Genomic DNA, 26,862 nt, shown 5'->3' with positions numbered 1-26,862 from the left:
ATTGTTATATATTACGATTCAGTCTTGCTAGAATTACTTACTTTGATTATATAGACCCTCATAGGTAGTGTAAAAAAAATTATTGAAATAGTTTTCGTATTTTATTATACAGAGTGTCTCAAAACTCTACTTCAAGCCGAAATGTGAGTATAATGTACTAGCAAAGATCATGTTATTTTTAGGCTTTTGTTTTTTTATTACAAAATTATCAAGTATTTTACCATTTTACAAACCTGATAAAACTTGCCAACTCACTTTAGTGCATTGTATAGCGGAGGATCTTTCAAAGTCGTTCGATTTTAACTGTTTTAAAATCATAGCTTAACAAAGAGTCCTATAACTTTTGAAAATTTGGGGTAATTATGACATTATTTTTTGCTATATTCTTAGAAATGTTATTCACGATTGTCGTTCCAAAGCTTAAATGAACAAAAGAAATAAGAATAGACCACAATAACCAAAAAATGATCATACTTTTACCAAAGCTTTAGGTTGCACTTAAAAGCTCATAATTTTCAAACAAAAAGTGAGACAATTTTTAGAAGAGTTGCAGTCAATACTTTCACCCCGTTTTGACTTGACTTTGAGTTCCTGGACACCCTGTGTATTATAAAAAGCATCGTATCAAGTCAAGTAAACTAAATTACGTTATATGAAAACTATTAAAATGGTTTCAGCAAATACCTAAATTTTGAATAAAGTGTACCCATTAACTCAGGTTGTTTTAAAGTGAACTAGTTACTGGTGATATATTAAATGAGAAAAAGACTACAGTATGTAAAAACCTTTACAGGATGATATTTTAAGATACTTTACTATTTGTATATTCAAACTTGGTTTTGAACTTATTAATTTGCACAATATTATACCAACAAACAAAACTTCAATACGGTGCACCAATTCGAAGAGGAAACTAATATAATCTGCTCAAGTTCCATATTGATTATTGTTTTAAATATTAAAAATCGTAATAATTTGGTAATTTCAGAAAATAATAACTGTGAACTCTATAATTGTTTCTCCAACATTCTTACATTCTGTTTAGTTTTAATTTCTCTAAAAACTTTTTTTTTTAATCTCAATATTTGTTATAATGCTAAGTAATTTAACATCTAGTAACAATAATGAACAACCTTCGGCCAGGAAACAATAATTAATAAAGGTAGTTTTTTCAATTACCGAACATCGCCCATTCACCAAATGTCAGGGGTTATGACCTTTCATTATCGTACCCACTGTGCAAATATTTTCGGTTGGAATGCGATTATTAAAGCACAGATTCCTCTTTGTAAGGCGATTAGGTGAATTTGACACGGATGAAAGTAAATATTCAGTTTAGAGTTGTTCTTGACCTGCCGTTTACAGAGGTGGTATATGGTGTCAGAGAGTTATAAAAAAGATATATATATATATATATATATATATATATATATATATATATATAGAGTGATTCGTAATTTGGATATTGCCGAATTTTTTTGATCCCATGGGCTCAGATTCTTCCAGAATGTTGAGAAAAAAATCTCTGAACGTTGTAGCTCTTAATATGAACTTTAAGATAGTCCGCACTCCAAACCAAAAGTTTCTTATGATAATAACATGGATAAAATTCCATTCGTTCTTTTTTTTTCAGAATTTTATAACTTAGCTACAAGTGTCTAGAAAAATTTTGAGAATGACATTGCATTTGCTTATTTTCGTATCATAAATAAAAAAATACAACAGAAATTTGATATATTTTATAATATATAAGAATTTACTTAGGAAAAAAAACTAAAAAAATTGCTTGGAGTACAGATTAATCTTAAAGTTGATATTTAGCTAAAACAAAATATTTCTTATCAATTTGAAAGAATTACAGCCCCTAAGAGCATAGAAATTTGATTTTACTATAGTTTTATATTTATCTCACATTTAGTTAGCTTTGACTATAATAATGTTTTCTTTTCTTTTCAGAGGAAAGCAGCAGAACATTGTATGAACAGGAAGAAAAAGTGTAAAAGGTAAATTTTATTTTTTTTACTTTAGTTAAAACTTTATTTGCATTTATTGGATAATTATATATGTGCATGCTAAAAACGTTGAAGCAGATTTATTTAATAATAGATAAATATTTATAGGGTCATGCTCAATTTACAGCAACTTAACAACTTTAAGTTAAAGTTACTATATTTTACGATTAATTTATATTTTCATAGTATTTAATATCGTTCCTAATAAAACCGGTACCTGGTAATAAAAATTAAGGTACCAATAGACAAACTTTCTGATATTATTTAGTATCAATATCTACCACAATCACAATAGCATTCATTTAAAATAACTTCAACATCAGATTTTTCTTATAATCATTGAATGAAATTTTCTTCTATGGCTGAAGCAATTCTTATCTTCCTAACAAAACTTGGCCGAGCCAAAAACGACTCGTTACTTGGCGTATATAGCTCATAAATGGCCAGACAATTTCACTTTTATAGATTATAAACATTTAATTTAGAAATAATGACACATAAAGTTTTGCTAGAAAAGGACATGACTGAATGGACAATAGGAGGATTTTGATTGCAGAAAATTTAATTAATTTTTATACTACCTATTTCACGTAATTGGTTTATTATGTTCTTAATTTTATTTATTTGTGCATATTTGTTCTCTATAACTATAGAAAAATTTGTACAAAACAGTATGCAAATAAGACTTCTTTTGCTCATAAGTTGCTTTCCAAATTATTCATCTTTATAGCTAACTAAAAATATATTGATAATGCATTTATTTACATTTTACATAGACATAGTGTCAATAATTTTATTTATAATATAAGCTATATCGAAGCATAAAGATTTTACGACCGCACACCGTTTAAATATGAGCATATATTCGCTATGTTATGAGCGAATATAACAGCTTTTGCACATTTTTACAACTATCTTTAATATACTTCCATTTATTTGTTTATAAATTTTATCAGAAATTTGAAATTTAATATTCTTTATATCGAAGGCACTAAAAATTCGATATTATACCGCAATAGCTATCACTTTGTTTTTGTAGATAAAACTTACTATTAGAACTTGCAAAATATTTGTACTCGTAGGTTAGGGACGTGGCACAAAGGTCCAATTTGATTTTCAGTCTGAACTAAATATACTATACAATATGACTATATATGACAACACATAACATGTATCAAACAACTATCAAACTATGTTCAGTAAAATTTCCAGTTTTTTCCTAATTACAGAAATCCATCTGTCTTCTTTTGGTCTATGAGTGGGGTAAAAAAAACAGCCAGCGGGCAAACAGACCCAACCACTTTTTTAATTTTAAAGGCATCTTACGAAATAATAGCTACATTATTTAACCGACTTGATATATAAATTTCATTAAAACATTTTTATAAAAAATTCTTTGTATATAACCTTGATCTGGTATTCCGAAGAGATTAAATAATTATTACTTTACCTCTTGTAAAATTACTTTTTTTTAGACCATAACTGTTTTTTATTAACTTCCCGTGGGATAAGTTATTGTAATCAGCTAAAAATCGAAAATGATTTTTTTTCAATATTTTCACGTTTTTAAGGTTTCTAAGCATTTTGACATACCTTAGAAAAAAAAGAATGTGTGTATTGTTATGTATATATACAATATTTCGTCCACGTTTTTGAGCGCACGGATCAATGGATTGGAATGATTAAAAAAAATTCGATTTCAATTGAATAGGGAGATGTGTTGTTTAGTTTTTGACAAAGACAGTTCCAGCCGGTTTGGAGATACAGAGCAAAGAGTGTAGAAAATAGAAATCGAGCTTTTTAGAGAGCGGAGCATCCAATTTGTATGATCTTTAGGGAGTTTTTTTTATTTCATTTTTTTTAATTTGCAAAAAACTTTTTGAATACCGAAAATAATTCGGAATTTAATTTTAATTCTAGCTGAAGCCCTAGCTCATTTATATACTTCAAATAAATAATTTTGATTGTGCAATATAGTTTATATAATTCTCATCAATATTAAAGGATTTCCTTTATTTTAAATTTAATTGATTGAGTTTTATTTATTTTCTTTTATGTAAATATATATGAACGTCGTCATATAATTTATAAGCTCTCATATATTTTTTCAATAATATAATATATAGCATAAAACTAATTACTGCTAATATAAATTAAATACGTAACTGTAACTATAATAATAATCAGAACATATGATAAATTGAAAATTCCATTATATTTTGCATTTTTAAAGATGCCTTTTAAAATAAAAACATCTTAAGTGCAATTGTTGGTAGTGTCCGTGTATTTTATATTTCCATCAAATTTGTTATACACGATTAAATATATGTAAATAGCTAATTATTCCTTGTTGTATATTTTAAATACTATGATAAGACCTCCCCTTATGCGCAAATAGTGGTTTCGTCCTACGAGTAATTTGATCAAATTACATGTTACAAAAATCTGAATAACTGTAAAATTTATTCGAATTCTTCATACAAAATTAAAATATTTTGATATGGCCTCCCCTAAGGAACTGATAAACGTTTCGTCCATCCGCTTCAAATGTGTTACAAAAATTTGAATAGTTGTCAAATTCATACATTTTTTGCAAGGTGAATCTATGTGTCCTCCCCTTATCAAAAATAATAGATTCGCCCACCTAGTGTTAAATCGTCCAATCAGATTCGTGCTAATATATCTGCACGTGCCGATGCATGCAGAAGTCGTGCACCGGTACGTCTTCTTGCGCAACCATCAGAATCGACGTACAATTACTCAAAATTATAATATTAAATACAACTGGTAATCAATTCAATATAGCAGTAAAATATTGCAGATTATAAACTTAGATATGGACAATACTATAAATAAAGGTATTTTTAATGTAAGCAGGTATTTATATCGTAATTGGGTTCATGTGTCACATACCAATGGGCATTTGGTATAGCATTTCATATTTTCTTTGCGAAATGTATAGAAATGTCTGATTTTTGACACAGATTGATTAATATATTTATATATACAAATAATATATTTGATATTTTTTAAATTAATTTATTTATTTCCAGCAGAAATCCAATTATGAATACAGAAGTCATTGAAAACATTTCAAAAATAAAATTAAAAACTTACTAGAACAAAGAATCAACCACATAAATCGTGAAATATACACAATCTTAGCATATATGTCCAGAACAAATGAATAAAAATCATCAAAAAAATACAAGGACAATAAAGTAGTGATGATGAATAAATATAATTGGACTTTTGGGTCGTTTTGTGGACTAAAAAAGGGTTTTGTTTGTGTTAACTGTGTTGTGCAAAATTTTGTAAATAACAAACTGTGTTTGACCAGGAAGACCACGAAATTCATAACCGTGGTACTAATTTCTTTAGATGTTTGGACATACAAATCAAAAAGATGGATTTGAATGAAAAAGACATTATTTTAGGACTCTTATTTGATATTAAATTGTTATTCATCCATTTGACCAGTACAAGGCTTTGAATGACCGACCATAAAACTGGAGATGCCTAAGGAAAAACTAATTCCTATGAATTTTATCTTCATTGGTGATAATTTTGTTGATCAGCAGAACATTATTATAAAAATCCATCCAAGTTTTATTAGTGATGAGCAGTATTTTTAAATAGACAAATATTCGCTTGTGGTAAAATAATTGACTTGGTGCTGACTCGTAGTGATCGTTTTTCTCGTTTTTTGAGCTATTTTTCAATCCGAGTTTATCGTTTTTTTAGTGTTTGTGTAGTGTTTTATAAAGGCCTTTATAGTGTTCTAGTGCAGTGATAGTGTTTTTTTCCCGTTTCCTGGTTCTTGGTTCCTGATTCCAGGTTCCTGATCAGCTCTCTTCTGGAAATCACGAGGTAATACACACATTTTTCAGCACAAATCGATATTTAATAATAAATGAAAAAATCGCTTATTTTTTTCTATTTTTCAGACAACAAATTGGTAATCGGGATGTTCCAGAAGAATCGGTGATTTTAAACAAAGGTCAGTGCATTTTCATTTCTAGGCATGATTTCTAAGTTTACGGTCACACGTCTCGTTGTGCGTTCACAAAAACCGTAAACTACGTCATAGTTTGGAAATTGTCGAAGTTAGGAATTATATAATTATTTTCTTAGTGTAGGCAAAATTGTGACCGTTCGTACCCTTTACTAATCCACAATTTTTTTTCAGCTTAATAAGACTTTTTAAAATAAAAGTGAGTGTAGTAGGTCATAAAAATCGCGTAAATTAATTAATTATTAAAACAAGAGTGTTATTTAAATAAAATTTGCATAATTTCGCGTAAAACCAAGTGTGTGTGAGTGAACAATTTGACTTTGTGCAATTTTGCGAAGAAATGCTGACATCCATGCAGCCTGAGGTAAGTTCAAGTATATGTACAAGATTTTATTTAATTTATATGTGATTTTTTCCACTGGAAAATTGTAGGCATAATAAAAATCGGCAAACATATTAAATTATAAGTCGTAAAAAATAATAACAAATTAACAGATATTTTATAAAGATTGTAAAAATGGGTTATGAGTTCCATACCAATGTTTATCCGCAACGCTTACGTGCTTCGATATTTTGTTTCTACGCAGCAAACACAGCGCGATTGCTTTGAAAAAAAGTTTAAAATTTTTCCAAAGATTTCGAAATATAAAAAAATAAAATTATTGAATGGAGAATTTTCGAAAAATATCGAAATTTTCATAAATCTAATTCATCAAGTTTTCTAAAAATTTTAAAGCTTTTTTAAAAATTCTAAGGCACTATGCCATGACCCACTTGTTCAGTATTTTTTATTTTTTATACCTTTGCCATCACAAAGGTTTAGTTGATTTATTTTTTCCCCACCGGCATGCAAGCTTTTAGAGAGAATATATAAAAAATGATTGAATCTAACTTCCAAACAACAATACATCCAACAAAACAGTTAAATATCGTATAAGCAAAAATAATCAGATATCAAAAACTAAATCGAAACCAAAGAAAACTACCAACAAAAAACTTATTGATTTTCTATACAAATCCATAAGTATCCTGATAGTCAAGTTGTAAAATCATAAGGTGATGGCTGGTTGAACATCTTTTGCCTTCTACTTAAAATTTTTTGTCTTCCAATTTGCTTGTGGTTGAGATAATGGTGGACCTTTTTACTCGTGGACATTTAAGCCCTACCCTATAAAATCGTTCGTCTCCCCGGATTCTGACACAATGCGGGGTTGTTCAACATAGCATTTGTAGCCGAAGAGCTAAAGGAAGCAGTGATAAAGTATCGTGTAATTTTTTTTTTAGAATTCACACATACAATATTTAATATTTTTGTATATTGCCATTCTCAATTTGGAAATCGCGCTTTAGTTTTTATTTTAATCTGTTATTGTTTCTGGAATATATATACAGATGATATGATTGAATTAGTAAAAGGATATTATAGCTATTAAAGATATTTTGAATTATCTACTAGGTCCAGCAATATTGAACTAAGTATATTGTTTTGGTTTTCTATATGTTTACGTCCAATATATGAAGCCAAATGCCAGCATTTGGCATTTTTATGTAAACTGCTAAAAATTTCTATAAAACAATTTATTCAGGAGTCTATTTCAAAAAAGTCAGGAGTCAAAATCAAAAAATTATTGCGTCAAATATTTAGGTGTATGAAACTTATGTATATCCATCTTTAGACCATAGACTGACCTGGAGCAGTTATATATTCTTAAAAGTAACACGCAAATGAAAACTATATTTGGATGAAAAATCATCGATATACAAAGTATAAATAAAATCTGCAAGTACTTATAATTACAATCGTCGTGCTGTGCCAGCAAATTGCAACTTTTACTGTTTTTTTACTGTTGCTCGTTCTGTGGAAAAATCTCATGCATATGATTTATGTTCTTTGGTTCGTCGGCAATAAGTCTTTACATAGCGATCTCAATAAGGACTTTGTAAAAAAAAATATTAAATTTAGCAGTGTACTCCACTTTCAGAATGATATAGTCTCATAGTTGCTTTAGACACTACATTCAAGCTGACGAAAAAATACCAAATACGTATAAAATTTTTCAATGTTATAAATTGTTCAGTCAAAACTTTCTACATTTATATTTTTTATATTTTTACTAATCAATTTATAGGAAATTAACAATACATTCAGACATTTAAAAAAATGCCTCGAGAATCATCCAAACCCACTTGCTAAAAAACTATGCCACCAAACTACCAGAGCATTGAAAAAAGAAATTCTTGTCACATTAACATGTACAATACATAAATTTTTAAAATCTCTGACAATAATCATAAGATCTTGTATTTCCATAACTTTTTTATACAGTTTTACTTGTTCATTTTAGGACAGATGTAAGGATTAATAAAAAGATCTTCGGAGATCTGAGCTTTATTAGTGAGATGTTATTTGAAAATTCATTCATCATTCTAATGAAAAAATAGATAAAATAGATAAAACTTGCATTGTAATATCTTCTAAAAACCACAAAGTTATGGGAAAGTAATAACAGCATATAAAAAGATTATTTAGAAAAATATATCTTTAAACAAGTAAATAATATACCTACAAGTAAATAATATACTTAAAAACAGCCTCGAGGACCAACCAAATCCAAAACTAATCCACAACATTACAAGAGGATTTAGAAGAGAAATTTGTATTACATTAACATATACAATTTTTAAAATCTCTGACAATGTTCATAATATTTTTTACTTCTAAAGCTTTTTTTTCAATCCTACAGTTATACTTGATGTTCATTTTAGGACAGATGTAAGAATTAATAAAAAGATCTTCGAAGATCTGAGCTTTATTAGTGAGATGTTATTTGAAAGTTCATTCATCATTCTAATGAAAAAATAGATCAAATAGATAAAACTTGCAATGTAATATCTTCTAGAACCCACTAAGTTGTGGGAAAGTAATAACAGCATATAGAAAATTTAGTTAGAAAAATAATTCTTTAAGTAAATAATATACCAACGCTAATGTCGCACATTAATGAACCACTATGCCTTTATATTATACTACTTTATTAATGAAATAAAACATAGAAATTGATATTTTCATAGGGTAAGACGTAACAATCGACATTTTTGCATATATCTACGTTTTAGAGGTTACTGAATATATTGGCATATTTTAGCAAAAATAGATGTGTGTGTGGATATGTATGTATACAATTTTTTTTTATATATCAGAACCTTACGTCCTATGAGCTGTTGTACTAAAACTTCTCCTTACTTCCTATTTTTTAGATGGAAACCCAATGGTTAATCCATTCATATTTGATGATTTTGTTATTAGAATTAATCTAATAGGGCTGACTTTTCAATGGTGCAGTGTCATTCGGCATCTCCTGTTAATGTAAACATACTTAACAATAAAATATATAGAAATTATCTGTTTGAAAATATTTAAAACAATTAAAAAGTTATTAATTATTGATCAATATTTATTGATTAATGTTTTTTTTCCGAATATTTGATTCTGGTACGGAAAGTTCCAGCAATTTACCTTAAGGCACGATACCATGCACCACTAGTTTAAATTTTTATGGTTTTTTCTCCGAATATATAATTCTGGTACAGGAAGTTTCAGCAATTTGCCTTAAGGCACGATACCATATACCACTAGTTTAAATTTTTATATTTCTTTCTAATGTACTATCAGCGCTCGCCCTATCTCGTATGTGTGCCGACTCGTAGCTCGTAGCTTGTAGCTCGTAGGTCGTAGCTCGTTGTCAGTGATCGAACTCACACTCCCGGGCGTCGCACATCGCACTTGTCATTTGCATGGATGTTCGCTGTTTGTCATTCGCCGTTATTAAAATATTATACCGCACGTACCTATACATCCGAGATCCGGCGATGAGCAGGCACGAACGAAAGTAAAAGAGCACCGAGTTACATTATTATGGACAAACATGCCAACATTCCACGTAGAAATCTACATGTCATTCCAATTTCTTGATTATCGATATTAAAATGAATTAGTCATTTTGTAAAACTAATTACAATGTGAAAGTAACGTTGGACTTGTAAATGCAAACTTTTTTTATGTTCCAAATATTTAAAAAAAATAACAAAAGCTCGTACTTGTACGGAAGACCGTCTCTCCTATTATTACCTTCATGTATCGTATTATATTATGTTAAATTTTGAATTACCTCAGCTAGATTAGTTGTGCACTCAATGGAGTGGCATCTATTATAATTTTTAAAAATTTAGCCAATTTATTTATGAGTGTGAGTATGTATACTGTGTGAGAGAGTACAAATATAAGCACAATAGCTCACAGAATTTTTGTAAATTCTGATTGCTATTAAATAAAGTATATGTAAAAAAAATTAATTATTTGTAAAACACAACTGTACAAGCATCTACATGGTCAAGACGTTTGCATTTTTAGAAAACTTTAATTTTTTCAATATGCGTATCTTTATAATTGTATAATGATTTTGAACTTGAAACATATAACATATACCATAGGATCTGTATCCAATGATATTTTTAATTAATTTAATTATCCGGTCAAAGAATTTTCTAAAACCGATTTTTTTATATTTTCAAAGACTAACTAATCAATATCTCTACTCAATCAATACCAATAATACTTCTACTGTACTGATTTACTTTAAACTTTTATAGAGGTTTCTCATCAGTTACACCCTGCCCATATTCCCAATTTCAGGCAGTCAGTATTATATGAAAAAACATTAACTTATTCGTAGTTCATACGATTGCGACATTATTCTAGGGGTTGGCAAAGTAAATTTTTTGATAACCCTTACATTCTAAAATTAAAACTTCATGACTTTATTCACTTTTTTAAAAATATTTTCAAAGAATTAATTATTTGTAATAGAAAAGGTATTAAAAATAATGTTTGCAGCTTTTCAAAAATTTGAATGAAGTTTATTCAAAATATAAATAATATTACATGCGTAAGCAAAAATTCATGAAAACTGCCTATTTTTGTTTAGTTCTTAAATGACAATGGTGAATTGATTTTTTCTTATGTTATTTACTTACTTAAAGCGCACGTTCAAAAAAAGACTTCAAAAAAATAAAATAATTTTCTAAGTGTGTTAGTTGAAAAAAGGCTAGAAGAGTGTAATTTAAATATGCACAGAGAATTTAGGAAAAGTGACAAATTAATAATTATGATCAATATTTTTTCTTATTCCATGTGTTTTTTACTTTTAGTATTCTTTATGCAATTAAAACAAATATTTATATGGAGCACCGCCAAGACGCCCTATGCTTCATCATAGTCAAAGTTGATAGTAATTTCTAACGAAGCTTAGACAAAAGCACGTGAAAATAAATGAATTATCATTAAATGATAATACGAGTATAATAGCCCATTTAGCATTAACGTATTCAATCTTAATTTCAAAATACTTCAATGATTAATTCAATATATTAGCATTGCATGCGTTGAGTAAATTGAAATTAAATAGTAAGTCTTCCAGAATCAACTAAATAACAATAACATTATCCCGAACATATTCAAATTCAAATTTAACGCTGATTGTGCAAACCCGATCCGATCTCGCACACATGCCGCCAACCTCGGCATGACATGTTTCAAAACGCGATGGAATTTCATGCGTACAGTATAGAGAGCATCATCCCTTATGCCCATCCCTCTTCAGGGGCGACACAATGTGTGTGCGCCCTCGTTTGATAGCGAACTGCAAGAATTCGCAAATTCGCGCGCGAAAAGGTGCCGAGGCGGAATTTCAATGTGAGTGCGACTAATTGGATAATTAGATGAATTTGTTTGAACAAAAAGGGTGCACTCGTTCTCGTTGAATATTGAATTTATTATGAACGAAGGTGGACAAAAATACAGGGACCCTGCGTGGGATCGTGGACTTTCTGCGTGATATCATTGTGATTTTAATCCCGTTCGTTTTACTTGATACATTAATGGATGATGAAAATGTTTTTTTTCATAGTCTGGCCTAATTCAAAATAGTGTATGTCTACTATAACACAATTAAATTACATTTGTTTAATTCTAATAGTTATGAGTCTGTTTGCAAATGAGTGCAATTGTTTATCTACTCGTGTATTAACTTTCAAATTCCTGATTTTCAACCGGTGGCCCTTAATTGGTAATCAAGAATTGGAATTAATTGGTAAATCAAGCAATTGGAAGACGTGGATAACTTCAAATACTTGGAAAGAATCTTGACCAGAGACAGTTACTGTATGAAAGATATCAGTGGAAGGATCGCAAGCGTCAAAGCAAAACATTTATCATAAAGTATTTTCACCAAATAATAATACTTCTGCTTTCTAATTTTTTCTTCTGCTATTTTCATTCGAGAATTAATATTATATCGGGTAGTTCGATTAGCATATTATTACTTTTAGACAATTATATAATTGTGTAAAAATAAAAATTTAATACTATATATTTTTTGCTGCTTAAATACTATTGGCGTTACTGATATATTTTGCACTCTAAAGTATTGTTATTTCAAGCTATGGAAAAATCAGATTAAATGTAGTTTGTTTCGTGTATTTTTTGGTATGTATATTCCTGATTGCCGTCATTCACGGCCAAAGATTGTCGTAGTTAGAAATATGACCCTTTACTATTTTACTATTCAATAAATTATACATTGGAGCTATTCACACTTGAACACAATTTCATTGTTCTGTATTTTTGAAGTAATATTTTTGTATTTTCTGGAAAAAACCGTATACCTAAAAGGTCATAAAACTGCCTGTGAGACTAGAAAGCGACTGTTTCCTTCTCAAAGCAAAAACGCAGTAACTGATTTAGTACCAGTTTAGGGAAGTCAGATATGACAAATCCGACGAGACAACTCCACTCGGAGTGAGTTACCCATCTCTAGTCTGGATAATCAAAGCGGCGATCTCCAAAAAAAGAGGTAATTATTGACGAGCAATCTGGGTCTCTACTGGCAGAAGAGGTTAGAGAAGTATTATATGTCAAGATCGTCAAAGCGGCGATCTCAAAAAAAAAGGAAATTATTGACGAGCAATATGGGCCTCTACTGGCAGAAGAGGTTAGTGAAGTTTTATATGTCTGGAGCACAATTCTGTATGAATAAGAGACATTGACTTCAAGGAAGAGACTCAAAAGCTGTCTAGAAATCTAAAATAAAATATAATGAAGTGATAAGGAGGTCGGTAGAACAAATAGCTATACAAAGAAAACTTCATCAAGAAAGGAAAACTAGATTTGATCCGGTCTGCAAAAAGAGTGCCAAAATATAAAGGGACTAAATACACTGAGAAGATGAAGAATGCAGATGATTGATGTCCTACGCAAGAAGAAAAATGCAGATACCTGAAATACAGAGCGTTGGACCAGGAAAATTGAAGCAGAAGATTGGAAAGAATTCATAAAACTGTAAAGAAGGCATTGATTTCATGTTGCTCTCACACCAGGGATCTGCCTTCGAGTAGACTACCAATTATTATTATTATTATTCGTATATTTATGTCTAGTTTATCTGCTTCCAATATAACGGATTTTTTTTTACAGTATTATATTAAATTATAATAAGATTTTTATTCAAGACGTTACATAACTTACATCATTTTAAAATTATTTCAATATATGCGCTTTGAACCTAAATTTTCCCTTTGATGAATAATTCTATTATCTACATAAATGAAAAAATAAGTCGGGTTTTCCTTTTTGACGATGTAACTCCAGAATGCACGAACCGATTTCAATTTTGCATTCGTTAGAAAGGTCTCGGGCTCCGCAAGAAAATTAGTGGTGCATGTCATCGTGCCTTAATGCAAATTGCTGGAACTTCACGTGGCGTAATTAAAAATTCGAGTAATGACATTAGTGAGAATTATCGGAATTATGCTTGGTTAAGTCAAAAAGCAATTCTTGCCGCAAAAAATAATGATGTACACGCTCTGAATTTCACCATTTAATCAAAAATTGCTGGCGATTTGGTGACATACCAATGATTCCGACTGGTCTTCCGTTTGACTTCAAACGATTGCAGTTTCCAGTTCGCCTTGCATTCGCAATAACAAGTCGCAAGGCCAATCGCTTAATGTTTGCGGGATAAATTTCAAATAGATTATTTAGAAAATCATTGTTTTTCACATGGGCAGTTATACGTTGCCTGTTCACGAGTTGGGAAACCATTCGCTTTGTTTGTGTTAACGTCAGACCAAAAAAACAAAAAATGTGGTTTACCAAAGAGCACTTCAATGAAACGGATAATTTGCGGATTCACTTTCATTTACATAGAGAAGTTCAACTAAAAAATATTTAATTTTTGTAATCGAAATAAATTCATTACTGTTGTGTAATCAAATCAAAATTTTCCTTTTCAAATATAAAACAAACAAAAAATTTCTTCATCTTTCTCACGAAACCATCTGGAGGCGAAACGAGTTCGTCGGGTTTGCTAGTATTTCTATATAAGTAACATCTTATGTAATAATTTACATATTGGCTAAATAAATTAGGTCAACAAAATATAATAGACGACGTCAACTTAATTATGTAAAACACACAATCGGTTAGAAATGCAAATAATTGATATAATTTTGGTCTAATTTAATATAATTAATACTATTACAAATAATATTGATATTGAAGTAAAATTATTGTTTGATTTATTAATTGCATAAATAAACCACACAATGTCATTGATCTTCCAAGCACTGTAAATGCAGTATCATATATCCCAACGCTGCTCCATAACTTATTCTACAATTCCCGCGGTATTCACAAGAGATATATTTTCATTTTTATATAAAATAAACTTTTTCATTTATTTCTCACTGTGCCCGTATTGTAATAAAACTTCTTCAAATACGATTGATATTATAAAGTGCAATGTACTTTTGAAATCAATTTCAAGCCCGCTCTGTTGACACAGTATGTAGGTATATGCATATTCTGCAGATAGGAATGTGTGGCGTTCAAATAGAAAAGAATCTCCAGCGACCATTGTCGGAAGCCCAGACGCGCAAAAACTTTGCATTGAAATAACCACCGCATTGCGATGCTCGTACATACATTTCGTATGATGAAATTGCACTTTTAAATGAAATGTTGAACTCGCACCGAGTAATTCAAAAATGCACCGTCGCTTAAAATTAATATGCGGTGAAAAAATTAATAAATCGCTTCTCTGTTGTTTATATAATTGGTTTTTATAAAGACAGCTTGATATATTGCATGCTATATAATTACTTATAGATTATAATTTCCAATTAGGTATGATTTTTTTTTTTTTGGGAGCTAGGAGCTATCTATATCAGGGGTAACGGACTCCGTTCTTATTTCAATAGGATCTTGAATGATATTAAAATATTATTTGTTTTTAAGGTTAGGTTTTAACCAAATTTAAGTGTTTTCGGACTATCGTAGTCTTAATTACTCTCGCGAAAAATGTCACCTTTACGTTGAGTTATATAGAAATGCTCTGCGAATTTTTTGCCTTCTGTGTAGAGTCTTCAAATAAATGGCATATTTAGTTCGTCATATTAAAAATCTTGTGAGTAAGGATGACTATGGATAACTGTATGTATGAAATCATGAAGAAAGAACTTGCAAATATGCATATTTCAAAATAAAAAAACAATATATAATAATACCATAAAATTTTGGACTGATGCACTTGGCACTAACACATACTTTACCAAATCATTCATTATATATTCTACGTTAAAAATTACTAAATAAATCATTAAATATGCAAAAGTTACGGTATATTAAGGTTGCAAAAACTTGAGTATATCTCAATACAAAATATAATTACATTTTTCTACTTGCTAAAGTTATAGCTTTATATACATTATAACTATATATCTGTGGATTATATTACTGTAATAGCATTCTGAGATCATAAATATATTACAGATTCTAGATAAATATAAAAGAAATTATTTCAATAGCGGTTTAAATCATCAATAAATAATTTTTCTCTATGAAAGTTTGAATCATCAAATAGTTCCATTTTATTACAAATAAAACAAATATAATTTATTACAAAAAGAACATTATGAATATCTATAGAAGTAAAATATGTGTGGTAAAATATCGACAATTTCAAATATTAGACAGTGAAGGATTTTTCCCAACAAGAAGAACTTTAGGTCTGGGATTTTGATGAAACCTCCATGGTGATAGAGTTGATAGTCAAACCAAAAAGAAATATGTATATTTTGTTCTAATAAACGCTGTAGTACCATAAAATGAAGATGAATAAATGTATGCATAAAATGACAAAAAAATTAGCAAATTTGTTTATTATATAATAATAAACGCTAAAGTATCATAAAATTTTGGACTGATGCGCTTGGCACTAAACATACTCTACTAAATCATTCACTATATATCCCACTAAACGAACATTTTCAAATATTTTGTCTATCCATCATAATTTATGCAGTTTCAGAATACTACAGTATAAATTGTTTATCTACTAATTAAAATAGTGCTTCAATAGTTAAACTCGAACCTCTTTTTGACGAATTTATTGTCCTTCATAAATCATGTGTGACCGACATAATTCATAAATTCCACTTTAACGGCTCCGATATATTATTTGATGAACCGTCGAATGTGTTTGCAATTCATTTCAATTAACAGTCGCCGATAGACGGTCTATCCGGAATAGAGGTGGGCATGGCATGGACGCAGATCTCCAATGCTCAATATTGGTATTCCATTAAATTTTAAAGCTCAACTGTTTGATAGACTTATGGGATAGTGGGATGAAAATTGATATTGATATTGAAACGATGTGAAAAAATAGTTACTGTATGATTTTCCGGTGGATTTATACGTTTTACGCCTTTTTTAATTTACTCTCTCCATTGGTACGTCAACTTTATTAACACACAATGCTGGTTAATAAAATTACATGATTCGATGCTACTATAAATCAGATTCTATGTTGGAAACATAATTTTTATCATCTGTTGTAAATTAAGTTGAAAAAAGCAACTTTACAAGAGATAATTTAAGGGACCGATTCTGCCTCATAACAGAAAAATGTTATGGCAAGGTCATGTTATGAAGAACTTTGCATACTAATTCAAAGCAGTCAGGCGAATTTATCAAGTTGTCTGATCGAAAACATAACCTAAAAGCCGCACAAATGTCAAAAAAACAATGTTGGATAACATTGTGTTTCTGATACAGCTCCATAACATAAGAGTGACGTTGCAGTTTTTGTATAAAACGCCTGAATGAACAGCAAATACATGACATTTTGACAGTATTCAGTATGATTAATTAGCATAATGTATAGAAGTAGGAACATAGCATGACCTTGCCGTAACATTTTTCTGTTATGCGGCAAAATCGGTCCCTAAATTAAGTTATTTCAACTCTGCTGATGAATATTTCTAACAATACCAGATGAAGGTTATTTACAGTGTAATATTTGTAATAAATGTAATTAAATGTGCTTATAAAAGATTTATTTTGCATTGATTTTTTCATTAGTTTTTGCATAATTTAGCTAATATTTCGTTTATCTGTTTTCCCGACGGCTGTCCGTTTTAACCCTGCCTAAGGGATAAAAACGGACACATGATGAATTTAAAAAAAAAACGGTGACAACATATTTCTACAATAATGAATTAGCTGAGATTTTTACTGAACATATTTCGATGTTTGTAATTAGTTGTTTATTTGATACGTGTTATTTGTTATGATGTTAATTTTATTTAGACAATATAATTTCTGGAAGTCGAATTGGACCATTGTGCTCCTCCCTAGCCTAATATGCTAAATTTTCGTGAACTAAAATTATAATTAAATTATGCGAAGGTATATAAATTCGACTATAGTGTGACTTTGAAACTATTCGACTATTCCCTATTTGAAATTGCCTCTAATTGAAATCACACTTCACTCCAGACGAAGTCTTCCTATTATCGTCGTATGTGGAATTTCGGCTTAAAAACTATTATCAAACTAGATTTCTATTTAACTAATTATATTTAATTATTATCGTAAGCCAATTATAATGGTAATAAAAAATCTTGCTGTAGATGCAACTTGTTATTACTATGTTATAAGGAATTGTTTATGCTGTAGCAAAGAAATTAATAAATACAGACATTATGTAAATTAAACTATAATTTGTAATTTCTGTTTACAACACATATAGCAAGTGAGTACCTACTTTCAAGTAAATAAAACATATAAAATCTTTTAGGAAAATCCTAATTATAAAATAAAATAACTAACACTAAAGCTTTTATTAAATTCCGGTTAGTTGAATTACAACGATCTTAAAAATCCAACTGGCCAGAACCATATAATTCGTTTTATGAGTTTTAAAATTATTTAATTTTAAAGATGGAAGATTAACCGGATTTCTCAAAAGCTCTGGCTTTTTCGAAACCTCTAATAAGTTATTGAAGTAATTTACTTGGTAATCATTAGGAAAAGGAATCTGAAGGTAATTAATTAAAAGCCTGAAGAAGAAATTTTGCTCTTTTGTTTCGTTCCCAAACTCTTCTATTTATATCTTAATTGGTCGCATACCTTCTGCTAAAATGCTTCGATTTATATCAACATATTATTTACCATTAATAATTTTTACTTTCCTATCGAGTGATATTGAAATTCATATTATATTTACATACTTTATTTTTCCAAGTGCTTCAGCATCGCAATATTAAATTACACTCGTTGAAGCTTGAGAACGTTTTATAATAAATATACAAATAGAGAGGTAAATAATTTATGAAATTTCTTGGAATTTCAAATCTTTAGAATCATTATCAATATCATTCACTTAAATTATTCACTTATCGCATTCTCTTTAAAAATACAATCGAATACAATGTTCAATCTAACATTCCGCGATAGATATAATAAAATTCTCATAAGCAAAATACTCACGGAGAGTATACATTCTGTATATTTTAGTTTGCTCATCGCATCTTTATTCAACAAATATATAAATATTTAATAACAAAAAATACATTTTTTCAATCTGTTGAATCAAGTGGATATAAAAAATTCTTTTCCGGTATGAATCTCAATACCATTATCGAAGATTAGATATAAGTATAGAGGAGGCTGCGAATTTTTGACGGTACATAATTGGAATCGATATATGAAAAATAAATGAATTCCAATATTAAGGAATTATTTAAAAAAAACATTTTTCTAAAAATTAGGTTTGCTGTAACTACAATTGAGACAAGATATCATTTAACTAGTTAAAGTATAAATATTTAATTTATATTTTTTTCAATTTCGAATTCGTACTGTCTAAAATTATCCATGTATTCTTGATTATATAGTGTTTTTCAGTTTTGTAGAGTTTTTTAATGTGTGTATTGTTTAATAAGGTGATAATTACTGTTGCAATTCTTAAACGTAAAGTATATGCAAAATATGTGAAGATTATACTAAATTTTCCAAATTATTCAACGACATTACATGTAGTATTTACTGGATGAATAGGTTCTCTATTATCATAAGCTGTTAAAAACTAATGAAGTATTGAATATGCAAAAGTTATTATTATCACAGTATATTAAAGTTGCCGAAACTAAAGTATATCTCAATATAAAATATAACTATATTTTTCTACTTTCTAAAGTTATAGCCCTATGTACATTATAATTATGTATCCTTAGATTATATTACTGTAGTAGGATCCTGACGTCATAAATATGTTTCAGATTCTCGATAAATATAAAAGAAATTATTTCAATAGCGGTTTAAATCATAGACAATAAATAATTTTTCTTTATGAAATAAAAATTTAGTCACCAAATAAATCTATTTTATTACAAACTAGCAAACCGGGCGAACTCCGTTTCACCACCAGATGGTTTCATTTGAAGAAAAAAATTGCTTGCTGTTGAAATTGAATAAAAATTTGCACGATACACGTGATTGATTTGATGGTTTCCAATTGAAATGTTAGGAAACGAATATTTTATTTTTTTTCCTTTTTTTTTGCACAATTTCACAGTGAACACAATGCCGGTGTCACATGAAATTAACTGAGCAGATGAATGATGAGATGAATAATGAGTAGCTCTCAAACAAATGAGTAGCAGTCAAACAAAAAATATTAGTTACATGCTAAGTATCAGAGATGACGCTATATGTGAAAAAAGAAAAAGTATTTTCCGCTTTTCTGTTGAAATCTTTCTTCAATTTTCTTTGCTATAAACCTCACGGAGTCCGAGACCTTTCCAACGAATGCAAAATCGTCGAAATGGTTGCATGCGTTCTGAAGTCATATCGTCAGGAAGGAAAACCCGACTTATTTTTATATAATAGATAAAACAAATATCATTTATTTCAAAAAGGTCTTCAAGAATATCTATAGAAGTAAATTATATGTGTTAAAATATCAATAAAATTTTTCTGCGATTTTGATAAAACTTTGCATGGTGTTAGAGTTGATAGTCGAACCAAACAGTTTTAAATATTATAGGAATTTTAGTAAAAATTATAGGAAATAATAAACATCATTATGAATAACTCAAATTGCAAAAGGTGCTTTTTATATATATTAGACACAATATACTGTTTAAGCTACAAATAAATCTTCACTGAAGCCATTGTATGTTGTTATAATAGCTATCATCTATTAAATATCAATTCATAATTATATTAGCTCTAATACTCCTCGTTTTCCCTATACTTATATGGTTGTATTCGGTTCGAGAGGGCTCAGTTTTTTATATGAGAGAATCGTCTCATAGGAATGGATATCGGTGCCGGGCCAGTAAAATATTATTGGCTTCCATCGACCGAGAGATTTTTTTATGACGTGTTGAAGTGCTACGGTTATGGGTGCACGGAGCTGACGACCTTGACAGAATTTGGGCAAAATCGTTCCGATCTGGGCGAAGGGAACGCGTAGGTGTCTGTATTTTTTTTAAATTGATTTGGCGCATAGAAGACACTCCAAGATGTACTCCATAAGCTATTGACTCTCGCCTAGACTATGTTTTCCTTTGATATCGCATTTGTAGGGCTTACGGAGACACGTTCTTGAATATTATAGAGGTAATAGATAGTATGTGCGTTGTGTATACAGTAATAGAGAAAATTCTATCCACATTCATATTTTTATACAACAGCTTTCGGATTTCAATAGATACAAGTAAATATTTTTAAAGTTCATCATTTTTGTTATTTTTATTTATAGGAATTTTGTAACTGTACATCAATTATTCATCATTGTAATCCTCTTACCTAGTGGTTCGAAGTGCTTTTGCATTAAATTTTTTTGTTTCATGTAATAGTACAAATATCTTTATTGTTGTTTTTGATGATTGGTTTTATACGAAAATTATTGCTATTATTTTATTATCGTAATAGGCACTGTTACTATATCTAGATCATCTCATACAGTTTCCTCACAAGTAAATTCAATGAAGCATTAATTTATTGTAGAGAATTTTGTTTATTTAGAATGGCAATTAAATCAATCATTTACAAAACTCGGAATTATTATAAAACATTCACTTTTAAGGGGCACAACTTAAAAGGGGCACAACTAGTGTAACCGCCTAAAAAAAGGTGATTTTTGGGAATTTATATTAAAAAAACTAATTCATCAATCATTTCAAAATTTTAGGAATATATTTATACAAGTTTTAAGAAAACATAGTAAAATTTTTGAAGAAAAAAATTAAATAGTTTTTAGGTTATCGTCGATCTCTAACGGCGCGACAATAAAAGGCCCTTCACTGCTGCAGTGATTCCGGCCATCTACGTGGATGAAATTAAAAAAAAAAATTTCGTTAAAATAGATGATATTATCTGTAAAATGGACTACGATAAAAAAATCAAAAATTGACAAAATGACGGCGTTTTTTTTTTTAAATGTCGAATTTTACCTAAAATTTTGGTCGTTTTTGTACTGCCAAAATTCGATTTTTGATCCGATCAAAAAATCGGTAGTTCGTTTTACGGAGAACTATATATAGAACATGTAAAAAAACTTTGATAGTGATCGAATCATTTGTTTCTGAGTAATCGCTTCAGCAAATTCGGAAAATGCTGTTTCGAGAAAAACGCGTTTAAAGATTAAATGATCGTTATAATACGATATCGTATATACTATATATACTCTTTAAATGGTTGTGACTCAAAAACTAATTAAGATATCGATTTAAAATTTTGGTATGTTCGAAAATTCGATTTTTTGAAAATTTCACACTAGTTGTGCCCCTTAATATTTGCAATAAAAGTAACTGACAAATTAAAAATAAATTAATAAAAACTTAAAAACAGGAAGTGTACAAGACAATTCAAATTAAAAGTTCTTGAATATCACAGGTTCTAAGCTTTTATAATTTTTAACATATTTTTGTTTAGATTTATCTTATAAATTATTATTATCATCTAATGAATTAATTTAACTCAATTGTTTATAAAATAAATGAAATATTAATAAAACATAATATGAACTTGTTTTTATTTTATAAATTGAATTGAGATGGTTTTAATCAATTTTCTAAATCGACTTCGCATTATCACACACACATGAGTAATAACGCGTTTATGTAATATAGTTACTTAACTTTCGCGCCAACGGCCTAGTAAATAAAATGTATGTTTTTAACGATACCATAAATTCCCAGGTTTATGATTCTTGGCTATAAATTTTGCACCACTTAAAGAGCCCACATATCCGCAATTCCTGTGGGACTCTCATGCTAAAGACCAAATTAAGTTGTTCGTGTGTGTGTGCCTTGAACGTTGATTTAATTAACAGCTATCAATATGATATTGTTATAGCTACTTTGATATCGTTCGAAATAACCTTCATTATAGATATTATGATGATTAAAAACGATCAAAATCAGAAATCTTTATGCATTCAAATCTTGGAATTGAGATTTCAATTAGGTTGATAATTGTGAGGTGTTATTTATCTTCAAATGATGAAAATGCCTTCTATTTGTAATTTAGTATGATTAATATAAAAACACACCGACACACATACACACACCCACACACATATATATATATGTGTATATATATATATATATATATATATATATATATATATGAGTGAGTTCTTGAGGGCGATACATCAAACAAAGAAAAGCCAAAGATTTATAAAATAATCTTTATTTCCAAACGTTTCGACATTCAATTTAATGTCATCATCAGTGGATCTAAAAACAGTATGAAAATTAGCATTATTAAATTAGTATATGTATATGTGTATTATATGTTTGTATGTGTGTGTATATGGATATATGCATGTATATATATATATATATATATATATATATATATATATATATATATATGTATATATATATATGTATGTGTGTATATGTGTATGTATATATATGTATATATGCGTAGGTTTATATGAGTGTACTTAAATATTTTTGCCTATACTTTTTAATTATTTATTTAATTCTAGTCTCTACTACCTTTCCTATCTTTTATATTTGGTTTGTTGTTAAGTGTTGCTGTTTGTTAATTTTTCTCTTATTGTATAGTTACTTTACCAATCCACATATATTATAATTACCTAGATATGCTAATTTTCATACTGTTTTTAGATCCACTGATGATGACATTAAATTGAATGTCGAAACGTTTGGAAATAAAGATTATTTTATAAATCTTTGGCTTTTCTTTGTTTGATGTATTGCCCTCAAGAACTCACTCATATATTTCAACATCAAAATTAACTACTAAATCATATATATATATATATATATATATATATATATATATATATATATATATATATATATATATATTAAGACGGGTCGATATAAAGGTCGCTTAGGCACCTTATATAATTCTCTTATATAATTAATAAAATAACTAACCCCAACTAACTTTGGAAGACCGATCCACCCATCCCTATGGTTTACCCCCTGGGACCTTCCTCTTAGAGGTCTCCCATACAAATATTGAAAAAAAACATCATCAAAAAAAAACAATATGTGTTTTTGGTATTTTATTCAGCAAAAAATGTTTTTCTTTAAACATTTTTTTTCAGATATTAATCTTAAATAAAAAAAATTATTAAAATTCTTCTTTGTTTCAATTTTTCCAATGTATTTTATCTCTGCGTTTCTTTGCTAGCTAGAGGCTGTTATGGCGACGATATTAGAGAGCCGTGCAAAATTTTTTAGGCTTGAAACTAAAAAAGGCTTCAATCAATAGTTCATGAGTTTTACATAGTTTTATTTACATATCTTATGATTAAATAAATTTTATAATAAAAATAAATCGCAGATTTTTGTCATGTTAAAGTACCCAAAATGATGCAACTTTTGTATGGGGGACCTCAAAAGGGTGGTCCCAGAGGGTGAACCATAAGCATGGCTAAATTGGCCTTCCAAAGTTACATTATTGAGGCGCTCTAAATGAGCCAAAACAAGATATTTCAAAATTTGACCCAATCTTTGGGTGAATGCACGGGACATCAGAATTCATTTTAGAGATATCGTTTCTGGTGAACGAAAATCATATGCGCCTATGTGACTTCTTTTACCCATACAAATAGTCCCGCCCTAACATACACACACACACACACATATATATATATATAATATATATTATATTATATATATATATATATATATATATGCACATTTTTGTACCAATTATGATTGTGTGAATTATCATATAGATTTATTCAATTGAGTACGGTACAGTATATGAATAAAGCATTGAACTGAAGTTTTTTATGCCTCACATGTGGTGAATAAAAATAATATAAAATTCTTATATTTTCACACGTTTGCACATGTACTTAGTTTATAGTAGGTACGTGGGATTTATTAGTCGTTTTCAATCATATACGAGAAACTGCAGAAATAACGTGCAGTATGTGACTTTTTATATTCAATCAAATGCTCATGCGGGCTCAAAACCCATGTAATCGCGGTCTCATTAATAATATATTGCACAACGTGAGGATTTCCCTGGCGCTTATCTGTTTGTAAATTTTAATCAACATTGGGAAGGGGTTGCATTTGCAACGCTGGGTTTACGCCTCTATTATTCATATGTGTTCCGTACGATATGTAATGGAAGTTGTTGCGTTTTGTTCTGAAGCTTCCTCGTAGATACGGCTGCGTTTCGCTTGTTTCCATTCACTGAGCAATAACTCACGCATAATAGAGAGAGGACTGGTGAATATTTTGCTATAGAAGCTAAAACTTTAGGAGCTGATATTTTGAAACATACCATAACATGCGATGTAAAGCTTGGATTATTTATAATAATATCTTTCGATAAGCTAAAGTGACAATATGAGGGCTATTATTTAAGAAGAACTCTAGTAAAATCTACTTAGATCACTATATTGCTCCTCAACAATCTGATTTGAGTCAATACTTTGTCGGTTTTATAGATGGCAACCAAAACAGTTGTCTCATTTCTGCGTGATAAATTTTATTATTTTATTAAAGGTCTTACCCAAAAATACTTAGAGTTCAAAAATCACATTTAAACAAACATCAAATTAAGTAAATTATGAACTAATTGCATACAAATTAAAATTTGGATGTATGGATTACTTTGTCTATCGCAAGTGCATGAATCATATGGTCAAAATAACATTTTATAGAAATCTTCTATTTAATGTTTGTGTCTTTGATTGTTTGGTTATTCGGTTGTTAGGATATAATATAATTCTGTAATTTGAGAAAAATGCTTAGCAACCATTTGGTTAAAAGGCGAAATATCGCTTTCTACGTTCGTTATTATAATTTCTATGATAGGAGAAATGTTTAGTTACATAGTTAGTGAAAACACATTGCTTGCTATCTATATTTCCAAGCGAAAACCAATGTCACTACTCTTTGATATCAGACTGCTTCAAGCAGGTATCATCATTGTTATTGATAGTTAATTTTGAAGAGCGTGATCTATATTGTTTCAATCTTTGGTTGCCAAAGATAACAATATAACTTGTTTAAAAATTTTTTTTCCTATTTACTTTATTTATCCACTATGTACAAAAATTCACATTCAAATTATAATTTATAACTAAACACAAAATCATCACTTTCCTAAATTATTTTTTGTAAATATATGCCAAATTAAAATTTTGTAAATATATTTCTGTATTTTGTAATTTTTTCCTGTCGTCTGTTTCTTAAATTCCTTTCTATCATCAATATTTCCTCGTATTCGAAAATGATTACAGTTCGGTTTTGCTATCTTCCAACTACTTCTATTGTCGTTACTGTCTTAATGTTAGGATTATTAAATGGTTTGATTTATCACGTGCCAATTTCATAATGATTAGCATCAGTTTATTTTTTACTGAGAGTTTAGTTTTTCTGTTCAGTATTTGAAAGTAATTTTTTTTTTTCAAGTCTATTATCTGACAAGGAGATTCCGAGTTTATTTTTTTTATTTATATTTAATAAATTTGTGGAACTTACAATTGTTGGCCATAGTAAGGGACATTGTATACTAAAGGAGCATGTTGGAAAAACAACTCAATATTTGTTTTCGCATTCGATATAATATTCACAATATTTTATTGATAATTATATAATCTTAACTGTTTACTTATAAAATAATTTCTTATAAATAATGACTAAGCTATTTCAATTTTTTATCAGGAGAGTTGATGACTTATATCCAGTGGCGCTTTTCTTTTCAACCTTTCTGGGTACTTCTCTGATATCAAGGTGTTTGCTAATGAATTTGGGTGACAGATGAGCTTGTTTCTACATTTATGTGCTGTTTTTGTTAATACTTCATTTATGGTAGGTTTATTCGTGTCGACACAAATTTTTAAACATTTGTTCTGTATTATTTCTATATTAGTCTTATGAGCACCGCCCCACAATTGTACATTCCGGGTTTCATGGTGA

The 26,862-nt window shown here is 29.1% G+C and overlaps 1 pseudogene; it reads left to right on the top strand.

Moving 5' to 3' along the window:
* The window catches only part of LOC113371067, a 96,587-nt pseudogene that overhangs the window by 606 nt on the left and 69,119 nt on the right, over positions 1–26,862 (top strand).

The sequence above is a fragment of the Ctenocephalides felis genome, unplaced genomic scaffold (assembly GCF_003426905.1).
Source record: "Ctenocephalides felis isolate EL2017-DRISC unplaced genomic scaffold, ASM342690v1 CF-g0.4_SCAFFOLD_01492, whole genome shotgun sequence".
Classification (NCBI taxonomy): Eukaryota; Metazoa; Arthropoda; class Insecta; order Siphonaptera; family Pulicidae; genus Ctenocephalides; species Ctenocephalides felis.
Note: the sequence above shows the minus strand (reverse complement) of the source record. Positions and strands in the feature narration are given on the sequence as shown.